This window comes from Capsicum annuum, chromosome 2 (genome assembly GCF_002878395.1).
Source record: "Capsicum annuum cultivar UCD-10X-F1 chromosome 2, UCD10Xv1.1, whole genome shotgun sequence".
In the NCBI taxonomy this organism is placed as follows: Eukaryota; Viridiplantae; Streptophyta; class Magnoliopsida; order Solanales; family Solanaceae; genus Capsicum; species Capsicum annuum.
This window is the reverse complement of record NC_061112.1, coordinates 59887954-59907489: the sequence shown is the minus strand read 5'-3', so window position 1 is coordinate 59907489 and position 19536 is coordinate 59887954.

Genomic DNA, 19536 nt, shown 5'->3' with positions numbered 1-19536 from the left:
GACCGTTGCCTGGCATTTTGAATTTCAAGCCTCATTTTGGTATTTTATCAAACACTGTACGCTCTTAATGTAAACACGATTCTCAGGGCATTTTCATCAATAATACATTACTAATTTTTTATTTTCTTGATCTATGGGCTACTCAGACTTTACCCAGGATAAGGTTTGTCAGATTTCAACTCAGTTCAGACCACCATAGAATAACTTAAAATTAAAGAGGATAGTTTCAACATTGAAGCCTTCACATGATTTCATGGTTCTTATTATTGAATAACATAGAGAGTAATGGAGAGATCATACCTTAGCGTTTCAGCACTTGATCACTATTCTGACTTGTACTCTGAACACAGGACATAATATGATACCTTACTTTTGTGAGGAACTTTTGTTGCTTATGATTGAAAGAAAAAGAGGAGAAGAAGTTTAAATAGATAGGGGAAAGGAACAAGAGAAGTTTAAGAAGGTAATGGAAAGTCTAAAATACGTTGAATGCAGGGACACTAAATAGTCTCAGGCACTTAAACCGCTGGGGCGTTATTTATCCACCTTTAATTATCCATTTAAACCCGTTTAAATCGGATAAGAATGAAAAATCCGGTTATTTAAATTAATTTGACCTGACCCACTGAAATAGGGTCTCATGCGACGGTTCCAGTGATGGTCCGTTGCATGTTCGATGATCCATCGATTAACCCATCGTCCTTTTCCAGTGAACTTACCTGGAGACATACTTGCGACGGTTGAGTCGACGATATGTCGAGTATGCAATGGTCCATCATTCAACACGTCGCTACTCTTTCAGTAGCTTGGTTTCTGGACTTTGTTGTGATGATTACCACGGCGGTCCGTCGGGTAACCCGTCGATCACCCCAAACTTTCTCAACTTCTGTTTTCCTACACTGTCAGACCTGTGCACTTACACAAACCTTTCAGCTTGTACAAAATAATGAAATAACTTAAACTAATGCTTTACAACAACACACCGTGGGTTGCCTTCCACTAGCGCCTGATTTATCATCGCGGCACGGCTCAGTTCTCTCAATTACTCAGACTTCATCTAGATAGATAGTATCAATACTACTTATAGAGTCCATTAGACCGATGTACAGTTTGACTTGTTGACTGTTGACCTTGAAGACACTTCCGTCTTCATGTTTGAGTTTCACTACTCTAGATAAGTAGACTTGGTTAACTCTAAATGGGCCAGACCATTTAGATTTAATCTTACTTGAAAAAAGCTGGAGTTGGTAGTTGAAGAGGAGCACCAAGTCACCTTTCTGAAAATCTCTCTTTTCAATTCTACGGTCATGGTACTTTTTCATTCTTTCTTTGTACAAGTTAGCTCTTTCATAAGCTCCAAGATGGAACTCATCCATCACATTCAGCTACCCCTGTCTTATATCCGTTGCCTCATTCCAGTTCAGATTAAGCCATTTTAGTTCCCACAGTGCTTTAAGCTCCAGTTTAATCGGCAAATGGCACGCCTTGCCATAAACCAATTAGTATGGTGACATGACAATTGGTGTCTTGAAAGCTGTTCTATATGCCCCTAAGGCATCATCCAGCTTCCTAGACCAATCTTTTCTGCTAGCATTTACAGTCTTGGCAAGGATAGCTTTGATTTCCCGATTAAAGATTTTCACCTACCCACTATTCTGTGGGTGGTATAGGGTAGCCACCTTATACTGCTTGACTCCACATTTTGCCAAGGCGGCTCTGAATATCTTATTGCAAAAGTGTAATCCTCCATCACTTATGATGGTATGTGGTACCCCAAAGCAAGAGAAGATATTTCTCTTTAAGAATGCAATAACTCACTTTCCTTCATTATCCTCTAGAGCCACGGCCTCAACCCATTTTGACACGTAGTCAACAATAACTAATATGTACTTCATCCCAAATGAGCTCACGAAGGGCCCCATAAAATTAACGCCCCAAATATCAAATGATTCTACCTCCAATATTTTAGACATTGGCATCTCATGGTGCTTTGAGATGGACGCTTGCCTTTGACATTGGTCACATCTCTTCATGAACTCGTAAGAATCCTTGAACAAGGAGGGACAATAGTAGCTACTTTGGAGCACTTTTATGGCAGTTCGATCACCTGCATGGTGACCTCCAATTGGGGAAGCATGACTTGCTTCCAGTATAGTCAACATATCTACTTCTGGGACACATTATCTAATAATACCATCTGCACATCGCCAGAAAATATACGGCTCATCCCAGAAGTAATGGATCACATCATGGAGAATCTTTTTCCTTTGATAAAAGGAAAGATTCTCTGGTATCACCTCGCTCACACATAATTTGCGAAATCAGCATACCAAGGTATTTTCTTATTAACAGCAACCAATATTTTCTCATCCAAAAATACACATTGATCTAAAATTCATCTCTAGCTGCTTGCTCTCCCTTAAGTCTAGATAGATGGTCTGCAACTTGGTTCTCACAACCCTTACGATCTTTTACTTCAAAATCAAATTCTTGAAGTAGCAATACCTATTTAATCAACCTTGGTTTTGTATCCTTTTTTGCCATCAAATATCTCAAAGCTGCATGGTCAGTGTGGACCACCACCTTGGCTCCTAGCAAATAAGCTCGAAACTTCTCAAAGGTATAGACTACTGCAAGAAGTTCCTGCTCTGTGATAGTATAGTTCTTTTGAGCTTCATTCAGCGCTTTACTGGCATAATAGATTGGATGAAACAATTTGCCTTTCTTTTGTCCCAACACAACTCCAAGGGCAACACCGCTTGCATCACACATAATCTCAAATGGTTTTGACCAATCTAGTGCAACAATAATAGGAGCATCACCTATCTTCCCTTTAAGGCATTCAAATGTCTTTAAGCAATCATTATCAAATAAGAATTTGACTTCCTTCTCCAAAAGTTTGCAAATGAGGTTTGGAATCTTTGAGAAGTCCTTTATATACCTCCTATAAAATATAGCATGACCAAGGAAACTACGCATCCCTTTACTAAAATAGGATGTGGAAGCTTCTCTATAACTTCAACTTTAGCTCGATCAACTTCAAGCCCCTTTGCTGAAATTTTGTGTCCGAGAACGATACCCTCCTTCACCATGAAGTGACATTTCTCCCAATTAAGCACAAGATTGAACTCTTTACACCGATGCAAGGCCCTACTCAGGTTTACTAAACACAGCTCAAACGAATCTCCTACCATAGAAAAATCATCCATGAACACCTCCAAGGTGTCTTCAACCATATCTGAGAAAATAGACATCTTGCACCGTTGAAAGGTAGCTGGTGCATTACACAATCCAAACGGCATCCACTTAAATGCAAAAGTACCATATGGATAGGTGAATGTCATTTTCTCCTGATTCTCCAGGGCTATAGAAATCTGATTGTAACCAGAATAACTATCCAAGAAATAATACCAACCTCTTCCCGCCAACTGATCAAGCATCTAATCCATGAAAGGCATTGGGAAGTAGTCCTTCAATGTCCATATGTTGAGTTTTCTGTAATTCATACACACCCTCCATCCAGTAACAGGCCTGAGAGGAATCAACTCATTCTTCTCGTTATCCACTACTATCATGCCTCCTTTCTTGGGCACGCACTGAAAAAGGACTTACCCACTTACTCTCTGATATAGGTTATACCACTTCTGTATCTAGCCAATTGATGATTTCTTTCTTCACCACCTCTTACATAGATGGTTTAAACGATGTTAATGCTCAATAATCGAGACATAATTCTCCTCTAGCTAGATTTTATGTATGCATATACCAGGAGAAATACCGATAACGTCTGCAATCATCCAACCAATAGCCCTCTTATATCTCTTAAGAACAGAGATAAGGGTTTCCTCCTGTTGCTCACCTAATTCAACTGCAATAATAATAGGTAGTGTATTTCCGTTGCCCAGGAATACATACCTCAAATAACCCGGCAACTCTTTCAGCTCAAAAGTAGGTGGCTCTTCAATAGATAGCTTGGCTAGTGGACTTGGATGATTTTTCAAGTCCAAATCCAGCTTCTTGGGTGAATAAGAATAAGACCCCATGCCTATCAAGGCACACACGGTCTCCTCATAATCTTCAATAACATCTTCATAAAAAATCATTAATACAGTAGCTAAAGTCTTCACAACAAATTTTTCCTCTATAGGTACTTTCTTCTCCTCCTCATAATGAACATCCACAATAGAAAATACGCTCATATCTTTATGTTATTTCATGGACTGGCATACATCGAATCAAACTAATTCATCATTTAGCCTGAATAGTAGCTCATTTTTCTTTAGATCAATAAGTACACTCCCAGTTGCAAGGAAAGGTCAACCCAAGATTATGGGCACCTCAAAGTTCACCTTACAATCCAAAATTATGAAATCCATAAGAAATATGAAATTGGCCACCTTAACTAATACGTCATATAGAATCCCCACAGGCTGCTTCATAGACCTGTCTGCCATAACTAATCTCATATTCGTGGGAGTAGGATCACCCAAACCCAGAAGCGGCATCAAGTTTATATTAGCTCCCAAATCACATAGGGTTTTTGAGAAATTAAGAGGCCCAATAGTGCACGAGATACTAAATGCTCCTGGGTCTGCCTTGTTCTACACCAACGACCTTGTGGACATAGCACCACAATGATAGATATTGTCCACCATCTCATAACTAACTGTCTGTTTATTCATAACAAGGTCTTTCATGAATTTTGCGTACCTGGACATTTGCTCCAATGCCTCCATCAATGGTAAATTAATTATCAACTGCTTAAGCATGGCCATAAACTTGCCAAACTTTATGTCGTCGGCCTTTTTTTTAATCTGATGGGGAAATGGAGGAGTTGGTTTTGGGAGGAAGCGTAGTAACCACCACATTAGTATTCTTTCCCTTGCTCTTCTCCAACTTATCACCCTATTGATGGTTGGATGGTGTATTATCATAACTTCATCCAGTTTCTCAGACTCTACTGGATAACTTTTTTCATGCTCAATATTCTCTTCAGTCATAGCTTTGCCCACTGACGGGCCTGGTAATACCTTACCATATAGTAATTGTCATGCAGGAGCTATCATTTTGAGGATTTTGAACTGTATCACTTGGTAAAGTTCCGCTCTTTCTCTGATTCACTACTGCTGAGAGTTGGCTCATTTTTTGCTCTAACTGTTTGATAAAAGTAGAGTGTGAGTTTACCAGTTGGCTAATGGAAGACAAATCACTCTTTATAGTAGTCACCCCAGAGTTGGTGTCTTAACTCCCTTTAATAATTTCTCCATCATGTCCTCTATGGATATTTTGCCAGAGTTAGTTGTAGCATAATCTCTGCTTCTAGGAGGTACATATAGTCCACTCCTATCATTTTTCCTTTTTTAGTTCCCTTGATCTCTATCCTTATAACCAGCTTTGTTGTAATAGTTCTAACCTTGATTTCCTTGGCTATTGCCTTCGAAAACTTCCCTGATTATTTAGATAGTTTGCCTCTTCTTCTGAATTAGAGTTATCTTTTCCCTGGGATGCAACAGCTTTCACCTTTTTTGTTTTTTCTAGAAAACAAATGCTAAGTCAGCAAATCTATCTGTGTCTTCAAGTGTGCTATGTCCTAGTCACGTTCCTCCTCTTTCTTGCGTTGCTCTACAATCATATGCTATGTCCTAGTCACGTTCCTCCTCTTTCTTGCGTTGCTCTACAGTCATACCACCAGACACAGTAGGGATTGCTACCATAGAATCCCTGGTATGCCAAGCTCTACTTTGTTTGGTCATCTGATCAAGCATCTCTGAAGCCTCTGGAAAAATGAGGTCCACAAATAATCCTCCTATAGCATTATCCATAATTGGCTTCGTAATAGAGTTCAAAGATAGATAAAGAGTCTCCATAAAATGAATATCCATCATATTATGATTCACGCATTACATCAGCTTCTTTTTAAACCTCTCCCATGTATCATGAAGAGCTTTAGTGGAAAACTGTTGGAAGTTACTGATTTCATCTCTCAATTGTACCCTTATGGAGGGTGGAAAGAACCTTTCTAGGAAATTCTCTTTCAACTGCCTCTAGTTGGTTATATAATTGGGAGCCAGTTGATTTAGCCATAGCGTTGCCTCCTCAAACAGAGACAATGCAAACAAATACAGGCGGATAGCATTCTGACCAACTACTGGATTATCAAAAGACTTGTAGATAGTGACAAAATTCACCAAATGTATGTTTGGATCATCTCCAGGAAGACCACCGAACAACCCCTATTAAATTTAGCTCCTAGTACTAGAGATAGAGGAATGATAGCTCTAGTTGCACCTACTCCATCCATTCAATCTTCATCATCGTTCAGATTAAACTGCACTGGTTAACGCTCTTGCCTTTCTCTAAAGGGGTGATTCCTATTTATATTATGATTTACTGGCGAAGCCATATTCTCTGCACGCGTTGGGTTAACAAGATCTAACCAGTCATCATCCCCTAAATCATCATCATCAGGATTAGGATGACATGCCTGCTGGCCATCATTCTGCTGATTTAGTTGAACTGTGGCCAGAGCGGCTAGTCTTTCAGTATCTTGGGGGTCTGCCATTCTGCCAATTAACTGCGGTTCTGGATGTATTGGTAATAATGGTGCACCCAATCTTTGTGTACTTGGCATACATAATTACTTTCTTGCATAGAACAAAAACAACAAACGAAAGTAAAATTTGGGAAACTTGACCAAAGGTCAATTAACAAACACAAACTTAATTGACAACTGTACTCCCTAGCAATGGTGCCAAAATTTGATACGCCCAAATTACAACTTTCTTACGAAAGTGTAAGCGGTCGCTGTCAAATATAGAACCCAACTGGGTTGGGTGTCAAATCCCACAGGGAATAATGTGTTCACTAAGTATTATGACTGTTATTAGATTGTTGATCTAATGTTTCGGAGTAAAAAAGGGAGTTTTGATGTGTTAATAATGTACTTCATTCTTGTATCACACAGTGGTCCCACTAATAAGAGTAAATGCAAGTGTAATTTCAATGAAAATGAGTTAACTAGAGTTATGCTCACCAAGATGTTCAAACAATTAGGGTTGTGAACTTATGTTTGAATTCTAACTTATAATTTCAATTGCAAGAAAAATTGAATTCTAAGAACTACCCATTTGTTTCTCAACCTAATGGGTATTTTACCCTTTTTCTTCTTTCGAACTAAAAAGATCCATGTATCATTCAATAGAACTTCTCATGAGGGTTAATCCCGTCAGAGCATCAACCCTTGACCCAAAGGTAAACCTATAGATTTCATGTGAATTACCTCTTTTCCCAACATCCACTTTCTTGTCAGACAAATGGTGTTCATGGTCTCACTTATCAAGTTTGCAACTAAGAGATGTCATGATAATAAAGAAAGATTCATGCAATTTAGATGGATGTTAGAAATCAAATGAATTCACAACCCTAAATAGCTCGCAACATCAAGGCTCACATAACCCTTGTTATAGGAGTTTGGCTACTCATCTCTATATAGGATATCAAGATTATATTGATGTTTATAAATGACTTCAAGAGAGTACTTACAAAAGTTACAATATTGTTCTTCTCAATCTTCAAATGAATCAATAGAGAATAATAATCAGATCTTAATTTCTAGCTTTAAATCTCAATGAAAATTGTTACACAGCTCTCAACAGGAAAAAAGTATGAAACTATGTCAAAAGATGCGGAATAAACCCTAATACTTAGTATTTATATGATTCCAAAGTTGGGGTTTTAAAATTCAAACTTAGAGTTGCCGCTTCAGGCTCGACGGGTCGAGCGACGGTTCATCACTGGGGAGATGGTCCATCGCCTAGACCGTTGCTGGAGCTCCTGTAAATCCATCATCTACTTTTGGGCGATGAGTAGGGTGACGGTTCATCGCGGGGCCAACGGTCCATCGCATGACTTCCAGTGATTTTACATTCTGTCTCTTGGCCAATGTTTAGGCCGTCGTTTCATCGTAGAGTTGACAGTCCATCGCCTGGACCATTGCAGGATGTCCAGAGTTACTGTCTTTTATTTTTTGGGCGATGGTTCTTCGCAAGGTAGACGGTCCGTCGCCTAAGCTGTCGCTAATCATTTTTCTTTTGCTTGGCCCTGTTTATCCTAGTTATTCTTCATACTCAGTTCTTATCTTTAAAACACTAAAGTACACTGTTAAATACAATAATAGTTACTTGAAAACACATAATTATCCTAAGAAAAAAGCCTAAAATATTCAGTCAAAAGCCAGAACATCAGTGAGACAACAAATGAAGCTTAGAAAAAACTGAAAAAAAATAATCAAGGAAGTGACTGAGTCAGACAAATGCAAATTTTGAATTTGAAAAAAAAATTGAATCTCTTTGGATGCAAGAGGATGAAACTATTGATAAGTATTCTGACAATATTTTTTTGATTGTTAATAAAATTGGATTGTTTGACGAGGATTTTAAAGATAACAAAATAGTAGAAAAAAATTCTTGTGACAGTTCGGAGAGATTCGAGTCTAAAATCTCATATTTGAAAGAGTCTAAAGATTTATCTATTATCTCTGTTGAAGAACTAGTAAGTGATCTTCAAGAACAAGGTAAAGACGAGCCTTTTGACAAGACAATGTTACTGAGGGTGACTTTTATGCACAAAATAGAAAAGAAAAAGGTAATTATTGTTTTTACAGACACTCGAAAAAAAATTCGGACAAATTCTGTTGTTGAAGACCTGATACAATATGTGGAAATTTCAAACTAGCAGGTCATGTTACAAAAGTGTACAAGCTTAAAAACAATCCTCAAGCACATGTCGTGGAAGCAGAAATCGAGGAGGAACAACTTTTTAAAATCTGAGTAACCAAAGAAAAGGAGGAGGTTGAAAATTGTTTTTAGTTACAACACTAATTTTTAGCAAAACAAGTTATTTAATTTAGAATTAATTTGAATTTTGAATGTAAATGAGGTTGTTTGATTTGTTGAGACATTTTAGGCATTATGAATTCTTGCTGATTTTTCTATTGTAATGTGGTCATTTAAAGCCCCTTCAATGCTCAATAAAATTATTGAAAGTCATTGAAAGCTATTGAAGTCATTTCAATCATTGAGAGTCATTTTAATCCTTTTTTTGCCCCATTTTTTTAAAACAAAAACCAATATGTAGGTGCTTGTAAATAATGTGGCAACTTTGCATTTCTATTTTCTTTTTATATTTCCTCTCCTCCAACTCCTAGATCATAAAACAACAATAACAATATACTCAGTATATTTTCACAAAATGGGGTTTGGGGAGGGTAAAACATACGCGACCACCACTACCTCAGAGATGCGGTAGAGAGGTTTTCGAAAGACCTCCGACTCAAGACCAAAATAATCTAGAGGTCATAATATAAGTACAAGAAACAATAGGTAGAAACAAACATTAGATAATAACAAAAATAAGACTACAACAAAGTAGCACTACACTCAATCTACCTGAAACTTGAACCCCTAAGAGCATACATTCCAAAAATGAATATAGGTGCTCGTTCAGTATGCCTTAAACGTTGAAAAAAATGGGCTAGAACCTATTGGTTGCATGAAGAAAAAATAACAAAAAGAAAACTTGTGACCTTCATGTTATTATCACGAGCTCTAACCAACTAAGCAAATGGGCCTCTATATCAATTTGCAGCTAACCATTAAAATAAATTGGTCAAAATTCACATATAGGTAAAGCATAAGACCTATAATTAACTTCCAAGTGAAAGTTTCAATAATTACAAATTATAGGCAAAAGTAGTTAATAGTTATTTGTATATATGTAAGAATTATACAAATTAGAAGAAACATAACCTAACTGAAATAAGAGATAAAACAGGAAACTTGAAAGTAGTAAATTACCTTAAATTACTCCAATTTCCCACTGATTGCTAATCAATTAATGAGAATTAAAGCTCATTATCTACAAAAAAAAATGGTTGTATTAAAGCTAAAAATATTTATTTTGGTAAGATTTGAGAGAAGAAAGAGGAGTTATTCAACAATAAATTTTAACAGGTATTTTCTCAATTTAAATTTCGTTTAAAAATTCTTGAAAGACGATTTTTTTGAAAATCAAAATAGTTTATTTATGCTTATATTTGTGTATTTGTTGTTTTCGACTAAATTATATAAATTTTAATATGTTTTGATTCATTATTTTTCGTTAATGTATACACGATCTATACTGCAATTTTAATTTGTGATCTAAAACACGAATTTTTACAATTTTTGAAACCTTATAATTGTTAGTTTATTTTGAATTCATAGTTACTGACAATTTGTATACTGTATTTGTTTATAGAATTTTTGAAAAAAATATGGGGTAATTACCAATTGTTCTGAAGCATTCAGGCATATGAAGCTGTTATAATGAGTATGAACAGTATGAGTTGGACTCAATTGCAATTGAAGAAACAGAAAAATACGATGGTTTGATTCAATTGACTGGTAAACAACTTTTTATTGATTAGAATTTAATAACATTGAATTTGAATATAAAGTTGAATTTAGTAATAAAAGAATGGAGATACGTAACGACATGGGGTTGACAGTTTATGTAATGGTACGGAAAGAAGAATAAAAATTCAGAAACTATCCATTATGTGTTTCTATGTATTATAAAATAATGGAAAATGACAGCTCTTTCTTGAATGTTGAATGCAAAATTTCTGTTGTTGATGAGAAAAAAGAAAATTCTGGAGATAATGGTTCATTGGTTGAAGTTTTTGATATAAATAGACTTGGTCAGACAATTATTTCTGATCTAAATCATAATGATGTATTCGTTGGTCAAGTTTATAAGGACAAAGACACTTAAAAGTCGGTGATGAGTCTTTATGCAATCAGAAATAGATTCCAATTCAAAATGATACAATCAAAAGCAGTTGGATAAGTGTATTTATCGTATTAAAGCATTTGTGTTTTCATTCTGTACATGATTTTGTCTTATGATAAAAATGTATCTATGTATATATAATATGGATAAATTTATTAAGTTTATTCATATTATTGTCTAACTAGATACATACAGTTGTTATTATATGTTTCTATTCATACAGAATTTGGTAAACAAAATTGTATAAGTTAGCAAATCAGTTTTTAAGTTTTTTAAAATACAATTTTTTTTGTATAAATTACTAATAGATAAATTTTACATCACAGGTATAATAGGTCAGCTTACTAAATCTATTAATTGTAAAGCACTCACTCTAATCCCAAAAGTGCCAGTTCTTGTCACAATCAAAGACTTTAGACCAATTGCATGTTGCACAGTCCTATACAAGATAATTACCAAGGTACTCGCTGCTAGATTACAACAGATCATGCCTACCATTATTTGTGAAGCTTAAGCAAGTTTCATTCCTGGGAGAAAGATCGATGACAATGTTATTTTGGCTCAAGAGTCGGTCAAAGCTTACACTAGGAAACATTTATCAGCCAGATGTATGATCAAGATTGACCTACAAAAGGCATATGATTCTGTTGAGTGGATTTTCTTGTAATAGGTAATGCTAGAACTTAGGTTTCCTATAAGATTTATCAACTGGATAATGTAATATCTGAAAACTATCAATTATACCATTCTGTTTAATGGAGATACCACTGAACCTTTTAACGCTGCAAAGGACCTGTGATAAGGTGATCCAATCTCACCCTTCTTATTTTCTAAAATTTTGGAACACTTGATTAGGTGCCTTAACAACCTGAAAATGTCAGCTGAGTTCAAGTTCTATCCTAGATGTGCAAAACTGCGGAATACACATCTTTCCTTCGCTGATGACTTACTACTCTTTGCTAGAGGATACTTTGAGTCAGTTTCTACAAACCTCACCTTCTCCAAAGCTTTTGGTCTTCAGCCGAACATAGGAAAGAGCTCGGTTTACTTTGGTGGAGTCCCACAACAAGAGAAAGATAGAATTCTTCAACACCTTGGTTTTATTTATGGAGAACACCCTTTTAAGTATTTTGGCATTTCTCTTTACACAAAAAAAAACTATCACTTTTGCAATGACAGCCTCTTATTGAAAGAATTATCACTAGAATTTCTTCTTGGATAGCGATAAAACTATCCTACGCAGGGAGAAATCAATTGATTCAATCAGTGGTGTTTGGTATGAAGGCCTATTAAACGTAACTGTTTACAATTCATGCCAAAGTTCTCAAAGTGATTGATGCATATTGTCGGAGTTATATGTGGTCTGGGGAAAACACGATCACTAAAAAGGCATTAGTAGCCTAGAATAAGGTCTGCTCACCTACTGCCATAGGAGGACTAAACTTGATTAACTTGAGATTATGGAACAAAGATGCTATTGCAAAAATATGTTGGGATATAGCCAATAAAGCAGACAAATTATGGGTGAGATGGGTTCATACATACTATATAAAATAAAGGCTTTTCAATGAGATTCGTATACCTCAACAGGCATCTTGGATGATTAAACAAATCATATCTACTAGAGACACTCTTGCTTTAGTCTATCAGGCTTCAACTTTCTTTCAGAGCCTCATTAAACAGTTCTACCATGCTCTTCTTCCTACTGAACCACTTACGCCTTGGAAATTCCTGATGTTTGAGAATAATGCACGATCAAAGGCAAAATTTACTATGTGGCTTCACTTTCATAGGAATTTACTAACTATGGACAGACTTCTTAGATGGGGTCTTAAACTTTTCCCTACCTGTGTTCTATGTCTGATGCAAGATGAAACTAGAGACCATATTTTCCTTTCTTGTCCTTTTGTACAGACCCTCTAGACTCGGATGCTTCACTGGATACATAAAGATGCTATCACTGCAAGCACATAAGAGGACTATACAATATGGGTCATAAAGAATGCTAAAGAAAGATCATAAGGATCAAGAATCTTCAAACTTGTATTTGCTGAATGTGTACACACTCTCTGGATTGAAAGAAACCAAAGAATATTTGAGGAGAAATGGAGGACATGTGACATCCTTGAAAAAGAATTATCTTACACCTGCATTACCAGAGCTAAACCAACAATCAGTACTCTTCTGCATAATTATCATTTCTAGCTAGCTTGGCTATTGTCTCAAGTGGTCTTTTGTTCCCTTCTAGTTGATTGATTAGGATCCTTGTCTTTCCCTTTTTTGTGAGTATAGCTAGTGAGCCTGTTAAGATGTGCTTTGATCTATAATGGTTACTTTGGTGGTTAATAAAATCATGTTAGTTACCAAAAAAAAAAAGATTCATCGATTTTGTCAGGAGCATACTTGTCCTTTAAAGGATCGGGTGTACGAACAAAATCATTTTAGTAGTGGATTGATTGGCGGCATTGTGAAGCAAAAGTTATCCAACCATAAAAGAGTGTATACAGCAAAACACATACAGGATTTTTTTATGACTTGTGACTGATTGTAGTTCGAATAATGATCAATAACATGACGCATTTTGTTATATACTTTGTTTTCATATTAAATTGAAATTGTAAGTTTTCACACTATATACTTTGTTATATACTTTGTTTTCATGTTATATATTGACTGTAAGTTTGCATAAATATTTCACTTTACATTATAACTGTATCAATATGCAGCCTAATATAATAATTTATTGATTCTAACTATCCTGATGTTTAACATATTATATGCATATGTATTTTTATTTACTTAAAATGTATATATACATATATTTATACCTATACAATTTTCAAATTGTATATGTTTTAAATTAAATTATATAAAACGTAATTATTTAATAATATAAGTAATACATTTATATGAATATATGTATTTTCAGTTAAATTAACGTATACCAAAAGATGTCAGTTGTATATATGTATGTATGTATATATGTAGGAATATCAGTTGATATGTATATATGTATATAAATATATTTATATAACTGTATACATTTTAATTTTTTCATGTTTAACTTTTATTTGAATAGATCCAAATGTATAAATAAAATATCAGTAATGCAGTTGTTAACTATATACAATTTAATGTAATATGCAGTTGGTTTTAACGCTCATTTAATATATCATATGGATATATGTATATTTATGTTTGTATACCATATTCTACAAGATAGTATATGTGCCAAAATAAATGCCAGTCACAACATAAGGGATTAAATTTGTGCATTTAAAAACATGGTATTAACCCATAGATAATAATTGAAAAGATTGGTAATATACCATCATGACTTGTTTTATTAACCTATAGATATACAAAGTTTTATATTAAAAAAATTTGTAATAAATGTATAATTATAAACAAACACTAATTAGTCAATAGAGATTTCAATTGCTAAAACGGCAAAGACTATTGTAAATACGTATTACATGGCTCATCTATGAGACATTCAATTACTTAATACATACACATTATTATGTGTACTATTAGTATTCTTTAGACAACACACTTATAACAAAAACTAGTTTAGCAGTGAAAAAAAAATATGTCATAGGACAATTTCCAACAAAATGGAATATCATATTTGATATTAGAATTAAACAAAAAAGAATTGAAGATTAGTTTGTATTTTCAACTAAAACCAATAAAATGGAGGAACATATGTACTGTCTAAGGAATAATTATCATGTCACTACTCTCACACTCAAATTGAGGCCTCACTGGCTTATCCGAACTCTTATCATCATTAACTGCGCCAATCTCATTCTTCTGAGTCCCATGCTTCCATAGAAGAGTAGCATAACGAGTACGAAAAGTTTCTGCATCAAAATATCTAGGTGGTATACCTTTTTCATGGCTAACATACTCTGCATATGTAACAATAAAGACTCCACACAACAAGCAACATGTGGGGACTTCTTAGGAAGATCTATGATGACAAAACTACTATCCTGTTGAACTAAAAAAACATAAATGATCAATCAAAAAAATACAAATGATCAAGAAAAAAGTTATAAAATGTATATAAACTAGTTTTCAACTCAAGGGACATAGCGCACCTAAACAATTGGGACTGAACCCATGATTCCGACATAGTGGAGTATTGACCAAAGCATGTTCCCATAAATCTTCTAAGCTAAACAGTGGATAGATTTTGTTTTAAAGTATCAAATATCTTCATCTCCACATAACACGAAACGTGCGGGGACTTCTTAGGAAGATCTGTGATGACAAAACTACTATCCTGTTTAACCAAAAAAATACAAATGATCAACCACAAAAATACAAATGATCACAAAGAAATTATCAAATGTATATAAAGCCTCATCCATAAACTAATTGTGTACAACTACATATCATAAAATAAATAAAAATCTTTTATGCTAACCGAATTAAATATATGTATAACTTTATGTGTATATATATATATGTATATGTATATGTATATGTATATAATTATATTTACATAAGTATAACTGTATGATATTGATATATGTATATATCTTTACACCGAATACAATCGAATAAATGCAAAACTTTAATATTATGAGATTCTACACAACTAAACTACAAAAAAGTCTAATTGATAAATATACAAAAATACCTTATGTTGAATCTCAACATCGTTACTCTCCGCTTTGGATTGATAAAGTTTGAAACATTTTGTTCTTTCATTATTGCTAGAATTTGCCATTTCTTTTTCTTTTTTTTTTAATCCAATTGTACTGACCATTGATATTTTTGAAGCATTGATTAAATCGTCTTTTGATTGACAATCTATCATGTTATTTTAAATTTTAACAAGGTCATTGTCACTTTTCCTCAAAACTTTCTTCTTCCAATTCTGCTATAAAACCTGCATTGTCACTGTCTAATTGAGAAACTCTCAAATCAAACGATGGAGTACCACAATTAGTCTTATCTATATGTTCAATACCTCTTGTTTCTCCCCTTAAAAGGGTTTCCCCATCCATTTAAAAACTAGAAATTGATTACTTGCACACCTAATTAATACTGCATATATATGAAAAATTGAATAAAATTAGTGGATAGTTTAGAGAATAACTTAAAAAAAATAAGGAAGAACAAACATATATATCCGTAAAGATATAAAATTTACCGCAAAAATCTTTAAATAAAATTTATGCGAGTTTATAGGGATTAAAGAAGCTTCAACGTAATCTTCAATGGACAAAAGTCAGCTAATCTGTAGGTGAAGAACACAATATTTAAGAAATTTTGGTAGAAGAAATAGGAAGAAATATATTCTACGATATTTTAATTGAAAGAAGTTTGAGATTAGCACAATCTCTTTAGCATAAAAACACGCATATTACTCTAATCAGGTAAGAGTGAGAATAAAATATTAATTATGAGACAGAAAAATTAATCTTCCTTTGTTATATACATTAGAAATTATATTTGTATAAATGGCCCACATAAAACTAAATTTTAACTAACAATTACCTACAAATTGTAATTGTTTAAAACATTATCCATACTATGTAATTATAAAAGATTTTTACCTATAAAATATAATTTTTCCTTTAAAAATTTGCTCTCTCTTTAACAAATTTTCTTTACAAAATTCAAAACTTCTTTAAGATATGTTTTCGTAAAAAAATTAATTCTAAACCACAAAGTAAAGGGTTGTTGTAAATGAAACTGAAATGCATTGATAAATAAAAGTATAAACATATACACTTTGGCCAAAGAGAAATTGTAAAACTTAATTGCATCAACCCTGACAAACCCTTAACTCCACAAAGTGTATGACCGATGTAAAATCTTCTTAGAAAAGAAAATGTTGATATTGATCATCGTCTTCTGGTTTGGGAACATATGGAACTATCAAGGGAATATGTTTGGATGTCTGTAGCTTCAGCATAGGCATCAAGTTCTCTATGGTAATGAGCAATATCATTACTGGGACTAACAGACTTCAGAGCATTCTTCTTCAAGAGAGATCATCAATTGCAATTGAGTTGTATTATTAACTTGGATGATGTAGTACTCCTTCCCATTTCAAATACTTCTTAACTGATTAGATGGAACTGCAGTAGCAACATTGTATCGTCCTGTCTCTTGAGCGGAAGATTTCATAGTTTTCTGATTTTCTTGAAACTGATTGAGCAAATAATTTTATAGTTTGCTGATTTTGTATTGGGACATAATAATCAAGATGTTGGGAAACAAAATTATACCCGACATGAGATGAATTGAAGCTCTTCGTAATGTGACATACAACGAAGTAGTCGTGTCAAATTTGATGACATTTTTTTAATGCCGCTAAAGTTTGATTAGTAAGGTGATATTCTTTCATATTTCAGACATGAATTCCTTTGTCAAAACAAAAAGGTTTACTATTGTCGAGTCCTTTTCAAGAGCCTCCACCGCCAACAATTTTCCTGTTGACATTCTTATCGTTGCCTATTTTTCTCTTCTTTAGCGGAGTAAAGATATAGTTAACAATAGTGGTCGAAGTGTCAAATAATTGAGAAGACTTGTTATTGCCATACAAGGCAACAATTATAAATTGGTGGGATTGAATAGGGACACCACAAAGAAACTTGAGTAGATACATCATCAGTTAATCATCACCAAAATATCACAAACAAAACAAGAAACAGAGTGTACTACATATATATAGTGAGTTCGTGTAAAACAAGAAACTTCAAGTTTCCAAGTTTATGTAGATTTAGGATTGGAAACAAAGCATAATTGGTAATGGCATTCATCTTCATTTGATTCATACAGAGTATTATTCTAAAGTACAACTCAATTGAAATGACTTTATCTATATGTCTAATCTTTAAACTCGAATCTTCAGTCATAGAATGTTGTTTAAATTTTTTGTCCTTCATTAAAGGGACTCTACTTTATACAAAATCGTCTTTTCACATTTTTTTCTAATTAATTGTCATTAAATTATTATTCTAGTATTTAATATTTCAAATTAATCAAAGTCCTTTTTTGATCTAGGTAAGAAATTATACTATTAATATTTGATAAGAAAAAGAATATATGTGGTAAGAAATATTAGGAGAATTAATATTTAACGAATTCTAGAATACATGGTAAGAAAAGTTCAAATTTAACGTTAATTATTAGAAACTAACATCGTTTAATTTTCAGTTTATTATAAAACAAGAAAGAATAAAGAAGAAGAATAGAGAGAGCAATTCTTATTTCTTCTCTTGAGGGATGAATTACAATGAGGGAAAACCCCTTTATTTATAGGGGAAAACTAGCCTTGGGGTTTGTAACTTTTCCATAAATAGAAATACACAATATATGGTAAAGTAGGTATTCACTATATATGGTAAAGTAGACATTCACTATATATGATACATTTATAACACTCCCCCTTGAATGTCTAATTGATAGATAATACGCATATATGCTACCTTATTAAAAACCTTACAAGGAAAATCCAGTGGGATAAAACCTCATAAGGGAAAAAGAGTACAACGCGTATTAACTCTCTCTTATGAGAACATTCTTGAACCTTTGCATTTCGATCTTGTGCACCATCTTCTTAAAATTTACAGTTGGAAAAGACTTGGTGAATAGATCAGCTACATTGTCACTTGAGCAAATCTGTTGCACATTAATATCACCATTTTTTGGAGCTCATATGTATAGAAGAGTTTTGGCAAAATGTGCTTCGTTTTATCTCCTTTTATAAATTCTCCCTTAAGTTGTACTATGCATAATGCATTATCTTCATATAAAATTATGGGTATTTTGTCACATTTTAAGCCATATTTTTTTCAAATGAGATGTATTATGGACCTCAACCACACACACTCTCGGCTTGATTCATGAATATCTATAATCTTAGTGTAATTCGATAAAGTGGCTATGATAGACTACTTTGTTAATCTCCAAGATATGGCAGTATCCCCATATATGAACACATAGCCTGTTTGAGACTGAGCTTAATGTGGGTCGGATAAGTACCCAACATCAGCATAGCCAACAAGATCGGAACTGCAATCTTTAAAATAAAATAAGCCTATATCAGTAGTCTATTTTAGATACCGTAATATGTGTTTGATCCCATTCCAATGTCTCCTAGTAGGAGCAGAACTATACCTTTCCAACAAATTAACTGAAAAGGAAATATTAGGCCTTGTAGTATTTGCAAGATACATTAGTGCACCAATTGCACTAAGATATAGTATTTTAGGATCAAGGAGTTCCTCATTATTTTCTTGAGGTCGGAATGGATCCTTATTCACATCAAGTGATCGAACAACCATCGGAGTACTTAATAGATATACTCCATCCATATAGAATCGTTTCAACACCTTTTCTATGTAGGCAGATTGATGGACAAAGATACCGTTTGTCAAATTCTCAATTTGTAAACCAAGACATAACTTTGTCTTTCCGAGATCTTTTATCTCAAATTTTTTCTTTAGGTAATCAATTGCCTTTTGAATCTCTTTTGACGTTCCAATAAGGTTTATGTCATTGACATAGACAGCAAGTGTAACAAACTCCGACATTGTTTTCTTTATGAAAACATATGGGCAAATTTCATCATTCTTATAACCTTCTTTAGATAAATATTCACGAAGATGGTTATACCCCATGCATACAGATTATTTCACACCATACAATGATCTTTGCAATTAATGGAATACATTTCCC